This window comes from Lolium rigidum, chromosome 4 (assembly GCF_022539505.1).
Source record: "Lolium rigidum isolate FL_2022 chromosome 4, APGP_CSIRO_Lrig_0.1, whole genome shotgun sequence".
Taxonomy (NCBI): Eukaryota; Viridiplantae; Streptophyta; class Magnoliopsida; order Poales; family Poaceae; genus Lolium; species Lolium rigidum.
The window spans coordinates 238,392,476-238,413,120 of NC_061511.1; positions in this window are offsets into that span (position 1 = coordinate 238,392,476).

Here is a 20,645-nt window from a genome sequence, read left to right on the forward strand (position 1 = left end):
TGTTGTTGCTGCTGCTCCTGCTGCTCCTGCTGCTGCTCCTGCTGCTCCTGCTCCTCCTGCTCCTCCTCCTCCTCCTCCTCATCTGAAGAGAACGGCTCGTCGTTCCTCATCCTCGACATAGCTGATCTCCGCGGCGGCCCGTCATCCTCCTCAGTGACAACCTTCTTTCCTCGGTTGACATAATCTTCCGGAGTGTACCGGTTTGGAGCCTTGCCCCTTGGCTTCAGCTGGTAAGCTGACCGTTGCTTGGAGGTACGCTTCGGAAGTATGCCTTGACTCAGAATTAGGTCGTCCTCAGGAGGAATCTTCACAAACATGAACACATGAGATTACAAAAGTTGAAATTAGTAAGAACATGTTTCACAGCAACAAAATAGTCCATACCTGTTCTTCGGAAGAGGAGGATGTAGGGATTTCGCCTTCGCGGCAACCTAGCAAGTTCGCTAACCGCCGCATCTTTCGTGCGGTGTTCTGCGTCATGGAACTCATGGTTACAAAGCCACCAGAACATAATAGTGTACATTCAAAGTTGGTGATCATACCTTAATGAAATTCCGCAACGGTCCGACAGAGCTTTTCATCTCTCCCGCTCTTGCTCCCACATAACCTCGCACTCCTCAGCTGTTTTTTGAATCTCCTCCCGCTGTGACAAACATAGCATACACAATTTAAGCGAGCACATGGCAATCTAGATGATGTACTAGTTAGTGAGAGAATCCATTACCACGAAGTTCAGCTCGGAAGCAATAGAAGTCGATCTCTCTCTGCGAGCAAAAGTGTCGTGCTGGCTTTGCCCAACCTCATCGAGCTCGGATGGGGTCGTCCAAGATCTCTTCACGATACGCGCGCTTCACTAACTCGATACGCGTGTTCCGATGGAACCACTCGAGGTAGTTGTTGAAAGCGGTGAAGTCGTGAGGCACAATCTGCTCGGGGCCAGCATTCCGTGCCGCTTCCAAGCGAGTGTTGGAACGCTGCGATGTGACCGCTATGATGGACTGGCCAATTTGTGATCTTCCTCTGCCGCTGCCTATCAAGCCTGCAAGAATCAACAAGTTAGTTTGTACCTCTTCTATCAAGAATCTTCCATCGCATGATTCCGAAGTTTACCTATGAAGCGCCTTGTCCGTGTCTTGCCACATTGGTGGGCACTCCGATACAGCCCAAGCTGTCTCATCACTCTTTGCGGCTGGTGGTGTTCAACAAGCCACATGCATATGAGTGGGCAGCGCATACGCCGGAACCGCGCCTCCTCCGTGCACTTGGGGTTCAGGTCAGCCATCCCGCGCCAATATGGTAGTAGCTACCATATGGCTCCCATTCCACCTGCAGCATACAATTATTTAGAACATGCCGGTAGAATCAATCAAAACTAGGATTGCAACTCCGCGGTGATCGGTTACCTGCTCAGCGGTAAGAGTGTCCAACTCCGCGGTGTACTTGCCCGTACATGACCATTGGATCGCTCGTCATCTCCGAGACATTGTCCCAAAGGTATGCCCAAGTGGGCTCCCGATCGAGGAAAGTGAGGGTGATGAGGCCATGGCGTCTCGTTGAGTACCCTGGGACGCCCAACTGATAGGCGGTCCCAGCTCCATACGGAAAGTAGGAGCATGCATCCACCAATACCGCCGCTCCCGGTCTTGCTCCCAGTCCTGCGACAAGCTTCGTCCAACTGCGTACATAAGATATTTGGTTACTACTTTGTGTAGCGCACTACTATAGGAAAATAGTACATAGAACAAATCATCACCTGCCGGTAGAGGTAGGCAAGTGCCGCTGTTCCCCAACTCCACCGGTCGTCCAACACCGTAAGCGCCTTCAGCCAACACCAATGGGCCAGCTTACCCCCACTGTCGGAAAGAGAGTCCCGGAAATCATGTACCATAAGTACACGCGGGCGTACGTCCTCCGAGTGTCCTCGTCGGCCTCTATCGGGCATTCTCCAAAGTTAGTCCTGATCCATTCGAAAGACGCGCCGGCGGGAACTCTCTACTTTGGATTTGCTGGCGCCGGAGGAGCCCTGCCAATAAGCCCCTCCATCTGCTGGCGCCACCCATCAGAAGCTGTGTTCATACACGGTGGCTCGCCACGAATAGGTAGTGCAAGGATCATGGAAACATCCCGGAGAGTAGGGGCCATCTCGCCGGCCCTCAAGTGGAAGGTGTGAGTCTCCGGCCTCCACCGGTCGACAAGGGCGGTGAGTGCCGAGGGGTTCATGTGTGGCCCCCACGGCTTACAAGGGATATGAACGGCATAAGACCGGTAGGCCGGATGAACTCCGTGTACCTCTCGTCATAAGGTATATCCGATGTGCCATGGTAACGAATCTTCAAAGGGTGAAGATCCGTTTCCCTCTCCGTCATATGAACAGCCCGGTGCTCCCTGTCGTACTCTTCATCCAGAAGCCACACCATACTACATGTTTACACAACCATGTTATGAGTCATTCCACTAACAAAAATGAGCAACACATACATGAGAATATCCAAATACATGAGAGTTCATATCCAAATACATCACACATATGAATTTCGTAAGACATACCATTCCTAGGCACATAATAGACATATGTTAGACAATAGAATAGGCATTTGCTAAGCTCCAATTTTGCCTTTCACCACATACATACATATGTAAGACAATATATCTAACTTTCGAATCACCCATACATACACACATTTGAGTGCAACAAGTTTGAATAGGCATTTGCTAGGCATATGTAACAAATTTGAATGCATTTGCTAGGCAAATATTAGACATTTCAACACATACATACATAGGATTTCAACACATACATGTAAAATTTCATATCTAGGGCTCCAACAAATCTTTGGTTCAAACACATATACTACAATGTAGATTCCACCAACATTGATTTCCATATCAATGGTTCATATCCAAATCCACCAACATAAATTTCCATATCTAGGGTTCATACCCAAATCTACCAAATCCACCAATACTAGTGGATGAATCGGAGGGAATCGAAGGGGAATACCTTGAGGAATGGAGGAGGAAGGAGTTGGCCGGACAGATCTGATGATTTCTTGCTCGATTTGGTGGGGGGGGGGGGCGAAGGGGAGGCGGGCGGCGGCGGCGGTTCCGTGGGGGAGGAGAGAAGAAAGAAGAGAAGAACTGGCTGGGTCGGGCTGGGGCGGGCGCGGGCGCCACACTTAAGTGGATGTGTGGCGCCCGTGGCATCGGCGCCACACAGGCTAGTGTGGCGCCCGTGGCATCGGCGCCACACATCGAGCCTCGGAAAACGGCTAAGTCCCAGAGGAATTGTCTCACAGTATGTTTTGGGGGATTACAAGTGCATGTGTGGCGCCGTTGGGAGGGGCGCCACACATGCTGCCACGTCGGATGGGCGCACCAGCTCAGCGTCGATGTCGCCACGTCGGCTGGGTGTGTGGCGCCGGCAGGAGGGGAGCCACATGGGCATGTGTGGCGTCCGTGGGAGGGGCGCCACACAAAAAGGTTAGATTGGTGAAATAGTTTCGCCGGAGGGTTAGTCTGTGCTTTTCTTTCACTTTTGGGTTATTTTTGTGTAAATCGCCAGATATCATACACTCGAGCACACAACGAGACAAAACAGTCCAGGAAAGCCTTGGCGACTTGGCGTACGTCGCCATTCCCGCAGGTGGCATCAACAACCTCACCTTGCTCAAACAATAAAGAAGAGTAGCCAGATTCAGACTTGTGGAAACAAAAGGTAATCATTCACATAGTAATCTACCCCAGCGAAAGCCATTGCCAAACAATGACTAGGGAAGTAGAAACCTCCCGCGTATTACCCTTCAATTCGATAGAAAAATACCAGGTTCAGATTAGCTCAATGTCTCTTCTCGGTGGTATGAGGCTCGTACTCTCTCGGCGCTGAGTTAAGAGCCCAACAGGGATGGGCAACTGCGCTAATGACCATGCTATGACAATTACCTTTATGGAGCTGCAGGCGAGCAGCAGTAGAAGACACTTCAGCTTAGTTAGGGCATCTCCAGCGACGCGACCCATTTCGGACACCCAAAATATCCGCCGGCGTCCGTTTGTTTCGCCTGGCGAACACGGAAATGGTCGCGCGTCCGTTTGCGTCTGGGGATGGCTCCAGCGGGGCGGCGCATATTCGGCGCAGGCGAGAATTCAAAAAGTGGTGTCCAAATTGAGGGCTGAAACTACTTTGCATGAAATTTTACAGCCGCAAATTAAGGGCTGGAACAAGTTCATCACACTTTGCACATGTCACGGCGCAAAGTGGAGTCCAAAAGGGGCACAACAAGGCCTGAACAGCAATAAAAATGTCCAAAAGGAGGCCAAGGTGCTGGTCGCATGGCGCCGGTCATCAGGCGTCTCGCGCGCGGATTTCGGCGCGCCTCTTGATGAACCAGGCCCTGGTGTCGTCGTCGACGTTGCTCAAGTCGGCTAGCATGATCCTAGTGTCCTCTGCAAGGATCTTGGCCTTGGCGTCCATCGTCGGGGCAGGCGGCGCCATTTCGTCGAACAGGATGCGGGGCTGCGGGCATGCTCTCCTCCGGCACCTGGCGCGTCTTCTGTGTCGCGCCCGGGCAGGAGTCACCGCTTCTAGGCGTCCGGTTGAGGTCGGGAACCGCCGCCCCGGTCAACTTCACCGGCGGCAGGCCGGAGGCGAACCGCGACGCCGCGTGGCCCTGCAAGGGAGCGGGAGTTCCAGGGCGCAACTGGGAACTTACCGAGCTGACCGACGAGGCCGGATGCGCGACGTCGGCGATCCCCTCTCTCTTGACGAGCATGTAGCCCTCCGCTAAGGTCGGATGGAGGGCTACTTGCGCGACGCCGGCTTTGATCTGCATCTGCCAGGCCTGTTGGTTGGCGGCCGCGGCAGTCTTCATCTTCTGGTTCTTGCGCCGCCCGCGACGCTTCGCGGCCTCCATGATTTTCTCCTCCGGGGAGAGCACCTTCTTTGCCGCCTTCAGCTTTGCCTCCCGGCCGCCGCCGGTAGCGGCCCGCTTTGCTTCCGCCGGAGCTGCAGCCTCCATTGTTGCTATGGTCGTGGCTACGGGGGAGTGTGGGGCGGCGGCGGGTGCGAGGGTTTGCTCCGCATCCATGGCGGTGGCTGCGGCGGCGAGGACGTCCATCGCTTCTGTACTGCTCGCGCCGGTCTAGTTTGCAATTTCGCGCGGGGGAATGGCCAGTGGCGGGAATAATATCGGCCTCCTGCCACTGACGCATATTTGGGCCAGGTTTGCGTCTCCGCGGACGGCCCGGTCACTTTGCGTCGCCCCGCTGGAGCAGGCCCCAGACGCATTTCCGGTCACGGTGGACGAAAACGGTCGCTCAGCGTGACATCATAACAGGCATATCACCAGCTCATACAAGCAGCAGTAAATCAACTACAGATCATAACAGGCACAAAAAGAACTGAAGCGAACCAAAAAAAATTATGCCAAGTTCAGTGTTGCTCGGTCTCACCCGATGGTTCAAGTGGAAATGCGACGACCCAAGTTGTCGCTATCACAAGTCGTGCCTACGGGGGAGTGTGGGGTGGCGGCGGGTGCGAGGGTTTGCTCCGCATCCATGGCGGTGGCTGCGGCGGCGAGGACGTCCATCGCTTCTGTACTGCTCGCGCCGGTCTAGTTTGCAATTTCGTGCGGGGGAATGGTGTTGCGGTCAGAAACCCACCGGCGGGCAGCGACTGGCAACACCGTAGAGCCGGGAACAACTCAGGGCTGCGGCTGGCCCCAGTCCCTCAGAGCGACGGCCCGCAAAGCCTTCTGGTCGCACGTCCGATGCTCGTCGCAAGGGCGTGCCACCTGACCTATACCCGGCCAGGAAGGTGTTGGATGATGCCTCGCTTAGTTTCCTGCATGGCATACACGTAAACGTTAAATACGAGCCTCGATCGGCTCTCAGGTTATCCTGTGAATCGGCTCAAAGAGCCGACCCACCCATGATTCGTACCAGGTGTCCGAATATATGGTGGTCCTGCTTGATCAAGATAAAGCTAATGCGATCTACGACGATTTAGGGTTTTCACCGCATAATCGGATCATCCTACTCACGATTGGGCCTCGCGCTCGCGTACGGTGATCGTAAGCCGATCCTAGACAGGGCCTAAAAACCAACACGAGGTTGATCCCCGAAACATCCTGTCTAGGGCTAGCAAACTACACCCTACACGCCGCTGGATCCTCCAACCCTTTGTAAGGCCTAACTATTGCGGATATTAAACTAATCCTTGAAGAACAAGGAGCAACCGTAACGGATCGGATCTACTAAACAATGATCAAGCGGGGTGCCGCCCCTACACCTAAAATAGGTGTAAGGGCGGCTAGATGTATAAGGGTTGCACTACGACAACATATGATACGAAGAACAATGCTAACCCTAACACATCTAAGATAACTACGTTGCTCGCCATCAAAAAGGCTTCAGCACGAGCAACGCATGAACAACGTAAATAAGCTTATGCTGCCTAGATCGCAAGATGCGATCTAGGCAGCATGGTGCTTACCGGAAGAAACCCTCGAGACGAAGGAGTTGGCGATGCGCCGAGATTGGTTGTGTTGAACATTGGTTGTTGTTTATTTCATAAACCCTAGATACATATTTATAGTCCGGGGGACTTTCTAATTCAGGTGTGCACCTAACCGTGCACGGGTAAAACTCTAACTCCTAACCGACACGTATCTACTATGGTACAGATACACGGGCAATTAGCCCAAACTTGGTACACAAGGCCGATTCATGTACTTCTTCTACGTGTATTCTTTAAGCCCATCTCCAATCACGGTCCACCTCTGATCCGGTCAAATTCTGGTGATAACACATGCCCCCCTGGTTTTGGAAATGACATTTCCAAAATCATTACGCTTTTCTTCCGTCGGGTCATGTCGTGGCAGAGCACAACTGCCGCAGAATCTTCCATCATTTCGCCTCGCCTCCTGGGCTTCCACCGCACGAATTGATAATTTCGGCATAACGTCCTCGAGAACCGTCATGGCATTAAATCTCCACTACACCCGCTTTATTTATCTGTGCCGAACGGTTCGCCACTCCATCCCCTTGCTCTGTTCTGTCCACCAGCGCCAAAAAAAAACCCTCTTCCCCTGTAGCAATGTCTTCCTCTTCCTCTTCCCCCTCAGGCCTCCCCCTCCAATCCTCGCCGAAGAGCAAGAATGAAGACGACCTCTATTCCGGGGCGAACCCCATCTCTTCCGACAAGGAGGAGAAAGAAGGAGAAGTAGAGAAGACAGGGGCCTCCCCCTCCGCCAAGCTCCCGCCGAAGAAGCGCTCCCGCATGTGGGCGGACAGCGAGGACGAAGATGATGACGAGGAAGGAGAAGAGGAGGAGGAGGAAGATGATTCCTCCTCTTCCGCTGGGTACCCGCCGACGAAGCGCCTCCGCACTTGGGCGGACAGCGAGGATGATGATGATGACGAGGAAGAAGAGGCTCCAGCCGAAGGCTGGGGCAGCAGCGACGAGGAAGCCTCCGGAGGCAGCGCCGGCGGCGACTCCGATGCCGACGATGATGCTAGCGAGGATTAGCAATGTAGGATTAGTAACCCTTGAGCAATCGGCTCTTCTTTTGTTCTTCCTTTCTTCTTTGAGCAGTCGGCTCTTCATTGTAAGAAATCCCAACATTAATGAAGAATTTCCCTTAACTTGATTTCGCCGATTTCTTTTCGTACTGATTTGGCCGATTGTTAATTTGATCACCGCTCAATAAGCCGATGGCAACGCACCGGTAACCTGCGAACCTTGCTCAAATTCAGATCCCCAAACTTCCAACCGAACAGGTCCAATCCGCAGTCACTGAGCGTAGTGTTGGATTCTACGGCAAAACCCCTGAAATAATGCCTGGCCTCATCATTAACCTCCGGTTTTCAGACATTTTCTTGCCATACCCTTCTCTTCCAAATCCCCTTTGCTTTCAGGGGCTCTCTGAGACTATTGCTAACTCAACCCAGAGGCTGGAGATGATAATTCTGCAGGACAGGCTCCTGCTCCGTTTTCCCCGCAGCAACTATTCCTCAAAAGCTGAGATGTAGAGCCAGCCGATTTCAACAAAATCGGCTCCCTATAGCAAAGGGTCCTTCAGTACAAACTGCCCCCCGAGCCTCAGTCAAGGCGAGAAAGGTAGTGAGTCAGCCAAATGTGCCGCCATTGGCCTCGAGTCATAATGCAGAGCCAGCCGATTTCAACAAAATCGACTCCCTAGAGCAGAGAACCTTCAGGGTGAGCTGCCCCCCGAGCTTCTTCAGTCTACTTCTCACGCCTTGCTGGTCAGATCGGCTCCTTTCCTTTGGCGGATTTGATGCAACCTATCCTTAACCTGATCTGTACGTCCATGTTGCTCTTGGCACTGGTCAAGGACATGATCCCTCAAACTTGCCCCAGCTGATATTACGGACTCGAATACTTGCAAAAGGGATTTGGAGGTTCTTGAAGAGAGGAACTGAGCCACCAAACCATTCTATTTTAGGAGTTCTTCCAGTAGAGCCTCCCTTCGTGACCCACTTCCTGTTCCATTGAACCTCTGCTCATAACAGTTGTATCTCTTGAGTCGATGGCCATGCATCGGCTTTCTATCCTTAAGTCGATGTCTGCGCATCGGCTGTGCTTAAAATTTTTTTTTGAATTTTTTACGGCCGATTTATGTATCGGCCCCCATACTTCAATACCCATCATCAAAGAATATCTTGGGCTGCTGGGCATTTGAAAGATACTTCTACTGTATACCCTCGTGTTTTATCCACCTGGGTGCCCCCCGAGCCGATTCTTTCAAGGGATTTGATGGTATCGGCTCTTCAGGTATTCCCTGTTAGATCGAATGTTGAATCCAGGTAGAATGTACAGTGAGGATAATTTTGGCCGATTGCTGGAATCGGCCTCCACGTTGAATTGCTCAATGAAAGTTTTGTAATATTCCTTCATAGATTTTTGGGGCCGATCACAAGGATCAGCCTCGCCACGTTTGCTCATTGATTTGCTCCAGCTACATGGTCAGGCCAGTGGATGAGACCAGCCCAACTTCATCCTTTGTCATGTCGATGCGCTCGCCGTCGTCCACCTTGAGTGCATCGTCTAATCCTGGAGTGCTAAACTCCGTTGGGAGGATGAGCACCATGTTTGTACCAGCCGATGTCTCATCATCGGCTTTCTTTTGTCTGGGGCGCCACTCTTTTCTTTGTGGCCGACCTTCTTCGTCCAGGGTTCGCTGAATTTTGGCGGCCAGATCAGGCCGTGCCTTCCTCAACGTGTGCAGGTATAACCTTTCAGCTTCTTCCAACCCACGCAGACGCTGAACCTTTCGCTTTTGGGAACGGCTGAGCCCATCAGGGCACCACCTTGGCCGATGATACTTGTCCTCTTCATCATCGTCCTCTAGTTCCTCGAGATCTTCCACCCGAGCGGACTCAGCATGCTTGTTCCGAGGCGGGAGAGGCCCGAGACGTTTGAACACGGACACGTTAGCTGCATCCTTCTTCTTTTGTTTGCATTCCGGGCGATTGCCGATTGTTGGCAATCGGCTCATTCCTGAATCCCAGCAGTGTCTGAAGAAGGGGCAGTCCCAGTGCCAATCTACGTCGTCTTGCTCCCTCGACTTTTCCTTGGCGTGGCGCTCATATCGCTCCTCGTCGTGATCATGCCGACGACGTCTCCTGTCGTCCCTAGCCAGACGATCCTTTCCATCATCGTCGTTGTATCGTCGGCGTTGGTCATGCCGACTCACATACTTGTTGAGGAGGTGATCGAGAGAGAGGTCGCCGATATCCGATGTTCTTCACTTCTCCCTCGCGTGACGTAGCGCTTGCCGTCGTGGCGGAGCCGATCGCGTGGAGCGGCTTCCTCTGTGTCTTTGCTATGAGAGCAGCTGCCCTCATCTCCGTCCTTACCAGAGTGGTGCCCAGGTCCTACCATGTTGATAGTCCCACCGGGCGTGCCAGAATGTGTTGCGGTCAGAAACCCACCGGCGGGCAGCGACTGGCAACACCGTAGAGCCGGGAACAACTCAGGGCTGCGGCTGGCCCCAGTCCCTCAGAGCGACGGCCCGCAAAGCCTTCTGGTCGCACGTCCGATGCTGTCGCAAGGGCGTGCCACCTGACCTATACCTGGCCAGGAAGGTGTTGGATGATGCCTCGCTTAGTTTCCTGCATGGCATACACGTAAACGTTAAATACGAGCCTCGATCGGCTCTCAGGTTATCCTGTGAATCGGCTCAAAGAGCCGATCCACCCATGATTCGTACAAGGTGTCCGAATATATGGTGGTCCTGCTTGATCAAGATAAAGCTAATGCGATCTACGACGATTTAGGGTTTTCACCGCATAATCGGATCATCCTACTCACGATTGGGCCTCGCGCTCGCGTACGGTGATCGTAAGCCGATTCTAGACAGGGCCTAAAAACCAACACGAGGTTGATCCCCAGAACATCCTGTCTAGGGCTAGCAAACTACACCCTACACGCCGCTGGATCCTCCAACCCTTTGTAAGGCCTAACTATTGCGGATATTAAACTAATCCTTGAAGAACAAGGAGCAACCGTAACGGATCGGATCTACTAAACAATGATCAAGCGGGGTGCCGCCCCTACACCTAAAATAGGTGTAAGGGCGGCTAGATGTATAAGGGTTGCACTACGACAGCATATGATACGAAGAACAATGCTAACCCTAACACATCTAAGATAACTACGTTGCTCGCTATCAAAAAGGCTTCAGCACGAGCAACGCATGAACAACGTAAATAAGCTTATGCTGCCTAGATCGCAAGATGCGATCTAGGCAGCATGGTGCTTACCGGAAGAAACCCTCGAGACGAAGGAGTTGGCGATATGCCGAGATTGGTTGTGTTGAACGTTGGTTGTTGTTTATTTCATAAACCCTAGATACATATTTATAGTCCGGGGGACTTTCTAATTCTGGTGTGCACCTAACCGTGCACGGGTAAAACTCTAACTCCTAACCGACACGTATCTACTATGGTACAGATACACGGGCAATTAGCCCAAACTTGGTACACAAGGCTGATTCATGTACTTCTTCTACGTGTATTCTTTAAGCCCATCTCCAATCGCGGCCCACCTCTGATCCGGTCAAATTCTGGTGATAACAAATGGCCAGTGGCGGGAATAATATCGGCCTCCTGCCACTAACGCATATTTGGGCCAGGTTTGCGTCTCCGCAGACGGCCCGGTCACTTTGCGTCGCCCCGCTGGAGCAGGCCCCAGACGCATTTCCGGTCACGGTGGATGAAAACGGTCGCTCGGCGTGACATCATAACGGGCATATCACCAGCTCATACAAGCAGCGGTAAATCAACTACGGATCATAACAGGCACAAAAAGAACTGAAGCGAACCAAAAAAAAATTATGCCAAGTTCAGTGTTGCTCGGTCTCACCCGATGGTTCAAGTGGAAATGCGACGACCCAAGTTGTCGCTATCACAAGGCCGTTTTTATTACTGGGGTGAGAGAGGCTCGAACTCTTAACCTCAGGATTACTCAGGTTTAGCTATGAGACCTACGCGCTAGCCAACTGCGCCACCACCCCATTGTGGTGTGGCAGCGAAACAACCTCTCCTGTTTCATCATTTGTAAAAATCATGGATTGGCTTTCCTTAGCATCTCCAGTCGCGTCCCCCAAAGCGTCCCCCAAGGGATTTGGGGTGCGCCGGAGCAAAAATGCGTTTCAGCCGCGTCCCCCAAAGCCCATATTTGTCCGGCGCGCCCTGTTACGGTGTCCGGCGCCCCGAGCCCGTCCCCGTCCCACAAGGGACGCACCGAGGACGCCGGACACAACGAAAAGCGAGGCGGGGAGTGGCGGGGCCGACCCGTCAGCGGCACAATTAATTTTAGCCTAACCGTCGCCTACCTCGCGACGGAAGTTATTGGCGCGCAGCGACGGTGCAGTTCCCGCAGCGATGGTGCAGCTCCCACAGAGGGCGCAGCGACGCGTCCCGTCGCGCCTAGCTCTGCGTGCCGGCGTTAATGAGCGCCACCGCTCATCCGCCTCCCTCCGGCCTATAAAAAGGGGCGCCTCTCATCGTCCCTCTCACACACAAACCCTAGCGCCTCTCTCCCAAACCCTAGCCGCCACCATCTCTCAACAAGACTCGACGCTATGTCTGGTAGAGGCGGAGGCCGACCTTGCGGCCGCGGCCGCGGTCGTGGTCGTGGACGTGGCCGCGGCATAGCTGAACGCTCGCCGTCGCCTCCCACGCCGTCGTCTTCATCGTCGGAGATGGACGTGGAGCCGGACGTGCTGTTCGAGTTCGTCCTCGTCCTCAAGGGCGACCCGCGCAGCATCCAGAGGCTGCCGGACTCCTTCGCCGAGTCCGTCGGCGGCGTACGCCCGCGCAAGATGCATCTGCGGGAGCATTCGTGCGGCTACTACCGATGGATCGTCGACGCGATCTACGACGCGCGCGGCAAGATGTACCTCAACATCGGCTGGGAGAAGTTCGCGCGCCACCACAGCCTCCAAGCCGGCTTCATCCTCGTGTTCTCCTACTTCGGCAACAGCGTCAAGGTCTTCGACGAGAGGCGCTGCCGCCGGGACTACCACGGCGACAGGGACTCCCACGACGACAGCACCGACGAGGAGGACGACTGATGAGTGTTGTTTCTTCGCAGCGAATACGTGCACGGAGGTTTCTGCCTGTTCGCCTCATCGGTAGAACCAACAAGGGCACCATCCTCCCGCTGGATTTTCCAGTTTAGGTGACTGGGTGTGCCCTCGAGTGTTCTTTCTTAGCAGCGAACACGGGAAACCTCCGATGCACGGCCTAGTTAGGTTTAGTTTATTTGCAATATTTTATATTTGTGTCCACCACGGTTCCAACTATGTATTAGTTTGTGGAAACCACGTTCCCAATTATGTATTAGTTTGTGGAAATTGAAATAAAAATGCCAAAAAAAGTATTTTAAATGTTTGGGGGCGGCGTTTGGGGGACGCGGCTGGGGAGCGACGTCCCCCAAACGCGGCACGAACAAAACACGTCCCCCAAACGCTCAATCTGACGCGGTTTGGGGGACGATTTGGGGGACGGTTTGGGGGACGCGACTGGAGATGCTCTTATGGTTCTTGCTACTTGATCATCTTGGCATTTTTTGTGAATGCATTGTATCAAGGATATCCTGTCATTCAGTTAAAATTTCTTTAATAGCTACCCGCAAGTTTTTTCCTCCAACATGATGACATTTTTAGCATATTTAACACAACTGGAATAACTAGTCGTGCTGCTTTTGGATCTTCTTAATTAGAACGTCAGAATCCGAACGGCTGGATGTGATAGAGATTTACACAACTGAACTTGCTTGACGCTGACAAGGATGTTCCCATTTTAAAACCCAACATGTAACATTGTCCTAGCTGCAGGCACAACAATTCAACGACTCGCTCTTCAGTTAAGACCATGTCCCTTGATTTCTCGCTCATGTCCTAGCCCTCTCACCTCGTCAGTCTGGCTGCTTATACACAGTCTTGTTTCGACAGCTGACGGCCCACCTAGCGCATTGGGGGGCTTTGCTAGATCAGCGTCTGGTAGTAGTTTTAGCCGGTGTGCCTATCTCAATGCCATTGGAAGATGTTGTGTTTCTGGTCTAGACCAAGCTCGAGATCGGGGTGGTGGTTCAGGGTCTGGGTGAAAGCTTTGCAAGACCTCGGTCTCTGCGACGTTGACGCACTCGCGTGCCATGCACCTTCTTGAAGGCGTCCCCGCAAGATCCCCCTCCTTTGGATCCTCAAGCTCTGCTCGGTTGCTGGCCCATCGTGGAGTCCCCCTCGGTATGCTGCTTTGGTGCGTAGGAGGTTTGTTGGTGTGGACTAGGACGTGCTTGCTCCGGTGCAACTCAAGGCTCCCTCAACCGGGCGCTTAGTGGCGTTCTTTGTGTTGTTTTTTGTTGTTGATTTCGGTTTGCGCTTTTGCGCATGTGTATGTTGTAACTCTTAGCCGATTGATGTTTTCGTTATTTCAAAGTTGGAATCATTTCAAGCCTTCCGTCTAAAAAAGTTAAAACCATGTCATATGCATGCAGAAGAAGCAGAAAATGGTGGTGTTCAGGCGTCATAGGGAGAGGCCGCCGGACTCGTGGTCCTCAAGGGTGGAGAGGAGCGGACGGCATACAAGGACCAAATGAGGTCGAACACACCCATCAGGTTGTTGCTCAGCCCCATGCCATCTGCCCACATCCGCTCGTCCACAAGTATCATTGCTTCCACGCCGCTCGTGATCAAACCTCCTTATGGCATCTCTAGTAGTTAGACCCATCCCGGACATCAAAAGTGTCCATTTGGATCGGCCAGTGGACACTCATATGTCCGTTTGGGTCGGGTAGGCCCAACGACCCGACGTATTTTGCCCACCTAGATCGAAATTTGATTTTCCAACCAAATTCAGACAAAAAAGTCAATACATGATCCAAAGTTGTCATACACTCAACAATAATTGTGGTTCAGAACACGGTTAATTTAGTCAATCACAAAGCACATACAAATAGTATCTAATCAAGTTGCATAAGGGTCACAAGGTCGAATAAAATGACACAAAGTAGGATAGATGTGGGGATCACGCGTCATGTTCGCGGATGATGGCTCGCTTCTTCTCGAACCAGGTCCTTTCGTCTAGATCCATGATGCTTAAGTCAGCTTGTGTGCGGCCTCCATCATTTGGACCTCCATGACATGTTTGGTGAGGTCGATAAAGGTGGCGGCGGTAGCCTCCTTCTCTCGGCGCCGGTTCTCGCCCCTCTTGGTCAGGGCCTCTTGTGTCTCGGCCATCATCGTCTTCTAGGTATCACTCAATGCAAGGGCCAACGCATCACACTTCGGATAGGCCTTGGTTGACTTGTTGCCCCTTGGCCAAGATGAAAGGGCATTTCAGCCGAAGGCTTCGTCTTCACCATTAACGGCCACCGCCACACCGACTACGCGATTCTGGATGATGATATTGTAGATTGCATAATCTAGCTTACACTTGGATGTTCTTGACCGCATGCCAATAATGGACGATGTGGTAGCCCTTGCCCCACAATGTCTTGAAAAACTCCAAGGCTCAGAGCACTTGCACAAACACAATTTGTTAGACCTTGGTTCTATGCCAGGGCATTTACATTGCATGAATAACGCTGGTCGTGCCCTTACCACATCAACAAAGCCGAGGACGCTCACTTTACCCGAAATGACATGATTAATTTCCGCACAAAACTTGTTTATCTCTTGTTGGATGTACGCCCACCTCTTTTGGAGGGACAGTTGGTTTCAGATACTATGAATCCGGAACGGAGTTAGTTGCCGGCGTTCATGGAATTCTTGGGTGACCTTCCTCCAATAAGCATGAACTTTTTGCTCGGCACCACTTATAGGATCTTGGCTAATATTTATACAAGAAAGATAGATCACGAGTTCCTGTATGTTTCTATAGGCGACAGTCCTTTGGCTTGTGCCCTTTTTCTTTCCATCACCAGCCTCCTTGGAGCATGCATCGACCTCACCGTCCTCGAAGCCCTCGCCCTCACCACCATCAAGCACGGGAGTGTCTTGGTCCATTGGTTGGCCAAATTGGGAGAACAATGGCTCCAAATCGATGTCGTATCCTTGGGTCTGCGCATCGCTCCTAAGGCCGTCTACCAGGAGAAGCCGGCGCCATGGATCGTCGCATCGATGCAGGCCTCATCATGCTCGACGTGGTAGGCCTACAGATCACCGAGCGTTAAATGACTATAGCTCATGATAAGCAACACGAGGTCAGGCGAGCATGTCGGGTCGATCGGCGTTAGGAGGGGTTGTGGCATTTCCCCGAACACAGGTTGCGGGGAGCGGACATGTTCTCCCGTGGGATCGCCCAAATCTTCCTGATGTGACCTCCTCCCTGATCCTAGCCAGGCATGCGGTTTAGGTCCAGATGAGGAGCCCCGGGAAGCCCTTGTTGTACGTGGCATCCGGTGACAATGACCGCGAGCCGGCGAGCAGGGACAGCGATGCCTGGACCTGCATTGCAGGACATGGCGTAGCCGGCGGAAAAAGTGATGGACGTCATTGTAGAGGTGGGAGTGTGGCCTGGGAACTTACATAGCTCATTGACGAGTACTGGGCATGACCAATGATTGACTCCCGCTTAGCATAACTAGAGACATAAGAAGATATCCCGAGTTGGGAATCAGCATTGGCCTGCATCTCCAAGGCCATGTTAACGGCCACTTGATGGCTGTGAAATACGCCATTTTTCCTCACGTATAAACCCTTTCTAAGTATTTTTTTACTAAACATCTCTCTAAGTGAGCCACTAATGACTTATTGCAAAGATGTGCAATCCCTTCTATTTTTGTGTGATGTGCAGTAAATCGCATTTTAAGGAAAATGGACATGTAATTACTGAAGATAATCTCGTCACAAATGCAGCAAAATCAACCAGGGTCGAAAGGTCGGTTCTAGGAGCAATAGCGGGCATTGGTATGTGCAAGCCCCACCTGCACTGTTCGCCCGTACAAGCGCTAGAGGACCCCTGAGGTCAAACCGTATAACTTTCGTTAAGGGATCCATTCCAGAAAGAGAGCCATTCATCTCCAAATAGAGCCGCCATCCACCAGATCCATCTGCAACTCATCGAAGGAGATCCACCACCATAGTTCATCCATCTCCTCTCCAATCTCCTCCATAGTCATAGACATCGCCTTGTAATAGAGATCTACTTGAGAATTGACGACCATTGTAAGAATATTTAATTGCAATCCAAGTATTTACAACATGATTTCTACATTTGATCTTGTTATTATGCGTAAGTAGTCCTCACGGGCTGCGGGTTGAGGTGAATCCTCATAGCGTTTATGTGCATCTTATCATATGGGAGTCCTGTGTAGAGATTGAATATGAACTTTGTTATCTTGTATCTTTGTCTCTTTGCCTCAATCCGAGGATTTGTAGGTACCTGAGCGTCTCAGGATCGATCAAGGGAAGATGTGAGATGAGTGTAGAACGGCTTGCTATCTCGAAACCTCAGTGACAGAAAGGGGAAAGTAACGGTAAATGCTTAGTGATTCGATTGGGATAAACAGTAATATCATCTATCTTAATGCTTTGGTCTATTTTACTTAATAACGGTTGTAACTCGTGGTTGTGGGGACAACAGTTGTGGGGATCAAGAGGCTATTGTCACCTCTGGTTTTAGGAACAATAGTATTTACGGATGTGCTTCTCATAAATCTCTTATCACTATTTTATTTGCTATACAATATTGTGCTTCATTTCTATCTTAATCTCATATGTATGCATAGCTACATGAGAATTCTTGACCCTGGCCTCTTTAATTTTCATCCATGGAATACAACACCAAACAAGGTAAACTAGAAAGGTCAGGTAAACGTAAGATAAAACTAAATAGCAAGTCATGTAGAAGTTTTCTTAAATCCATTTAGCAGTGTTTCCAAAAGTTCGATTAAACCTAGATCTTCTAGGAAAAAAGCTTACAATACTACAATACATAATCCGGATCGAATGTACTACCACCCTCGCGGCTTTTGCAAGCCCTCTTGTTGATCTCATTGTGGCGGTGGAGGATAGTTCCCGAAGTTCCATTGGCTGCTCCAATGATTGAACTGGGAAGTAAGATCGTTGGTGGAGTCTCGAAGGCTGATGGAGAGGTTGCTCATGTTCTCAATGCTTTCTTCAAGCGCGTACATGTTCCGATAGGTGGTGAAGTCATGGAGTGGCTGCTGCTCCTATTCCGGTCCTACATGTTCTTGTTCAACTTCCTATTCTCCTTGTGGTTCATTTTGTTGTTGTGGTATACTTGCCTCAACCTGCGCATCATAATGCAAATGCCCATCCTCGATAGAGACCATTAGGCAAGAGGGAGCGATCAAGGGACCAGCTCCCGGTATGTTGAAGTAATATCTACCATTTATTTTTCTGACCATACCACATGCATTTAGAGTAGTAAAACCAAGGAGGCGAGGGCCTTCCAATGCTCGTAAATTACTTACATTGATATTAAGTCCTCTTGCCAAGATGGTGATGACTCCCCCTCCACATATGGCGCCCGAACTTCAAGTGCTTGGTGGTTCAGGTAGACAATGCGCCCAAATTTGGACGGAAGTTGCTGTTCGTGAACAAAACCTTTGCGAGGATCATCATGTCCTCTTCATTGGGTCTTGTGAAATCACCGCGTGCCTGCAAGGTGTTAGCAGTAACATAGTACAAATAGCGAATAACAGGGCATTCAATAGTATTCCCCTGAGGGAGTGCGATGGATTCAAAGTAAATCAAGCATAACGGTTGTCGGTAGTGCTATTCCCAATGCCAAAGTAGTTGCATCACTCATCTAGAGTCAGTTCATACTCATGGTTCATCAAACGGAATGATATCCGGTCGACTCCGGGTTGATTCTCCTCCGAGTTGTGGTACTTCCCCACAGTATGCTTCAAGGTGCTAAGGAACTCGAGTGTCAAGCGACGATAGGTGGAAGCCTCCTGAAAAACAAAGTGAAGCAAACCAACATTGTTGTAAAGAGTATTGAAATCATGGTGTAAGCCTAGTTGGTACAGAATATGGGGGCATGCCCATTTCATCGACTTAATCTCGCGGTTGACCCATTGACTTTTTTCATCCTCTGTGTTGTGTTAGGTCATAGGAACATGTAGTACCAACAATTATCATATCTTACCTCAATATTCCCTCCCATAGACGAAACCCTAATCTACGAGCCCCGAAGATCTACCCGCTTTGACCAGCCTCCAATAAAATTTGACCCTTGGACTTTTCTATTCCTCTTTGTTGTGTTCGGTTCATAGGAACATGTAGTACCAACAGTTAGCCCATCTGACCTCAATATTACCTTTGGTAGACAAAACCCTAATCCGGGAGCCACGCAGATCTACCCGTTTTGACCGGCCTCCAATGATAGTTGGCCCATGGAATTTCTCTTCCTTTGTCTTGTGTTAGGTCATACAAACATGTAGTACTAATAATTAGCCTATCTTACCTCAATATTCCCTCCGGTAGACGGAACCTTAATTCGGTAGCCCCGCAGATCTGCCCCTTTGACCGACCTCCAATAATAGTTGATCAATAGAATTTTCTAGCTACTAGGGTCACATAAAATGTTGTGTGCTAGATCAACCATATCTCAAGATTTCCTTCTGTGCTCAAGATAAAACTGCACAAGAAACAACACATAAAGTATCATGGATGCAAACAACACACATGAAATTACGCAAAACCCTAGAAGCAAAAAACTAAACCATAGAAAAAAAATGGAGTCAAACCTAGGGAGAAAAATAGAATTGAGGCTATGCCACTTTGACGTTGCCTCTGTACGTGGGAAACATAAATTATGGAGGCAAAAGTGGGCAGGGAAAATGATACAGCTACGCCGACGATATAACCACTGGCATATGGCAGGGGGCTATGCCGACGGTTCAGCGTAGCTTGGTGGCGTCATCGACCGTTCTGCTTGGGATCGCACAACCACGTGGCAGGGCCTGAACCTACGGTGACCCTCGGCATAACAGGAGCTATGCCGACGGTGTTTCTACGCCGACAGCCGTTCGGTGGCCCTCGGCGCCTGTGAACTACGCCGACGGCCCCGACCTTTGGTTGTCGGCATAGCTACAGGCCGTCGGCACAACATCGTTTTCCTGTAGTGTCAAGGACGATGCCAAAATGTGTAGCGTCGCCGGCGCGGAATTCTTGAGTAATTTAATCCTAGGAAAGTAATGTTGTATGTGAAGTCCTTGGCGTCGACAAGGCATTTGTTCTAAAAACCTTCTCCTTAGTTAATGAAAATAACAAATCTTTTTCCTTGTTTCAAAGAAACTTAATTAAATATATAATTTACATTGGGCACTTAAATAACCTTAAACTTAACACTGAGTCACTGACAGACATAGCTAACTGTTGCCTGTCTTGTGCAGTATTCAAGTGATTACATGAACTCAGGAATATCCATCCGTGTGTGTGATAGATTAACGGTAGTAATAATGCATATCCTTCTCGTGTGTGAGGCCTCCGGACTTGTGGTCATCGTTTCGTGGTCGAAGAAGATGGCCCAGCACACACGCGAGGATCCACTCCGGGTTCAGAGCCGTTGACAACCGCCCGAACCTCGTGCCCTCCTCCTCCCGTGTCCATCCGCTCTTCGACCAGCTCCGGTCCCCATGGCCTCCACGACCATCGTAACCCCATGCCCTTGAGGACCGCCGGAGACAGATTCAGAGCCGACAACGCCTTCCTGTTTTCCTTGGAGTAGCCATGCCCACGCCTCAGCGTCTCGTTCCTGGCCGCTCTCAGCTGAGCCAGCTCTGCAGAGGATGACCGCCCGAGCCTCGTGTCCTCCTTCTCCGCGTCCAGCCGCTCCTCGACCAGCTCCGGTCCCCATGGCCTCCACGACCATCTTAGCCCCATGCCCTTGAGGACGGCCGGAGACAGATTCATGGCCGAACACGCCTTCAGGCCTTCCTTGGAGTACGTGCACCTGAACGCCTCGGCCCTTGCCACCCTCAGCTGAGCCCGCGGCGGCGTTCTGGAGGCGGTGGCAATGACGACGGTGGTGGCGCTGAACGTAGCCATTCGCTGATGAGTCTGATGTGTGGTGTACTCGGCGGGACAAGTGCTCTACTCTGTGCGAGTTTGGCTACTAAGGAACGTTATATGTAGTCCTTGATCATAGGC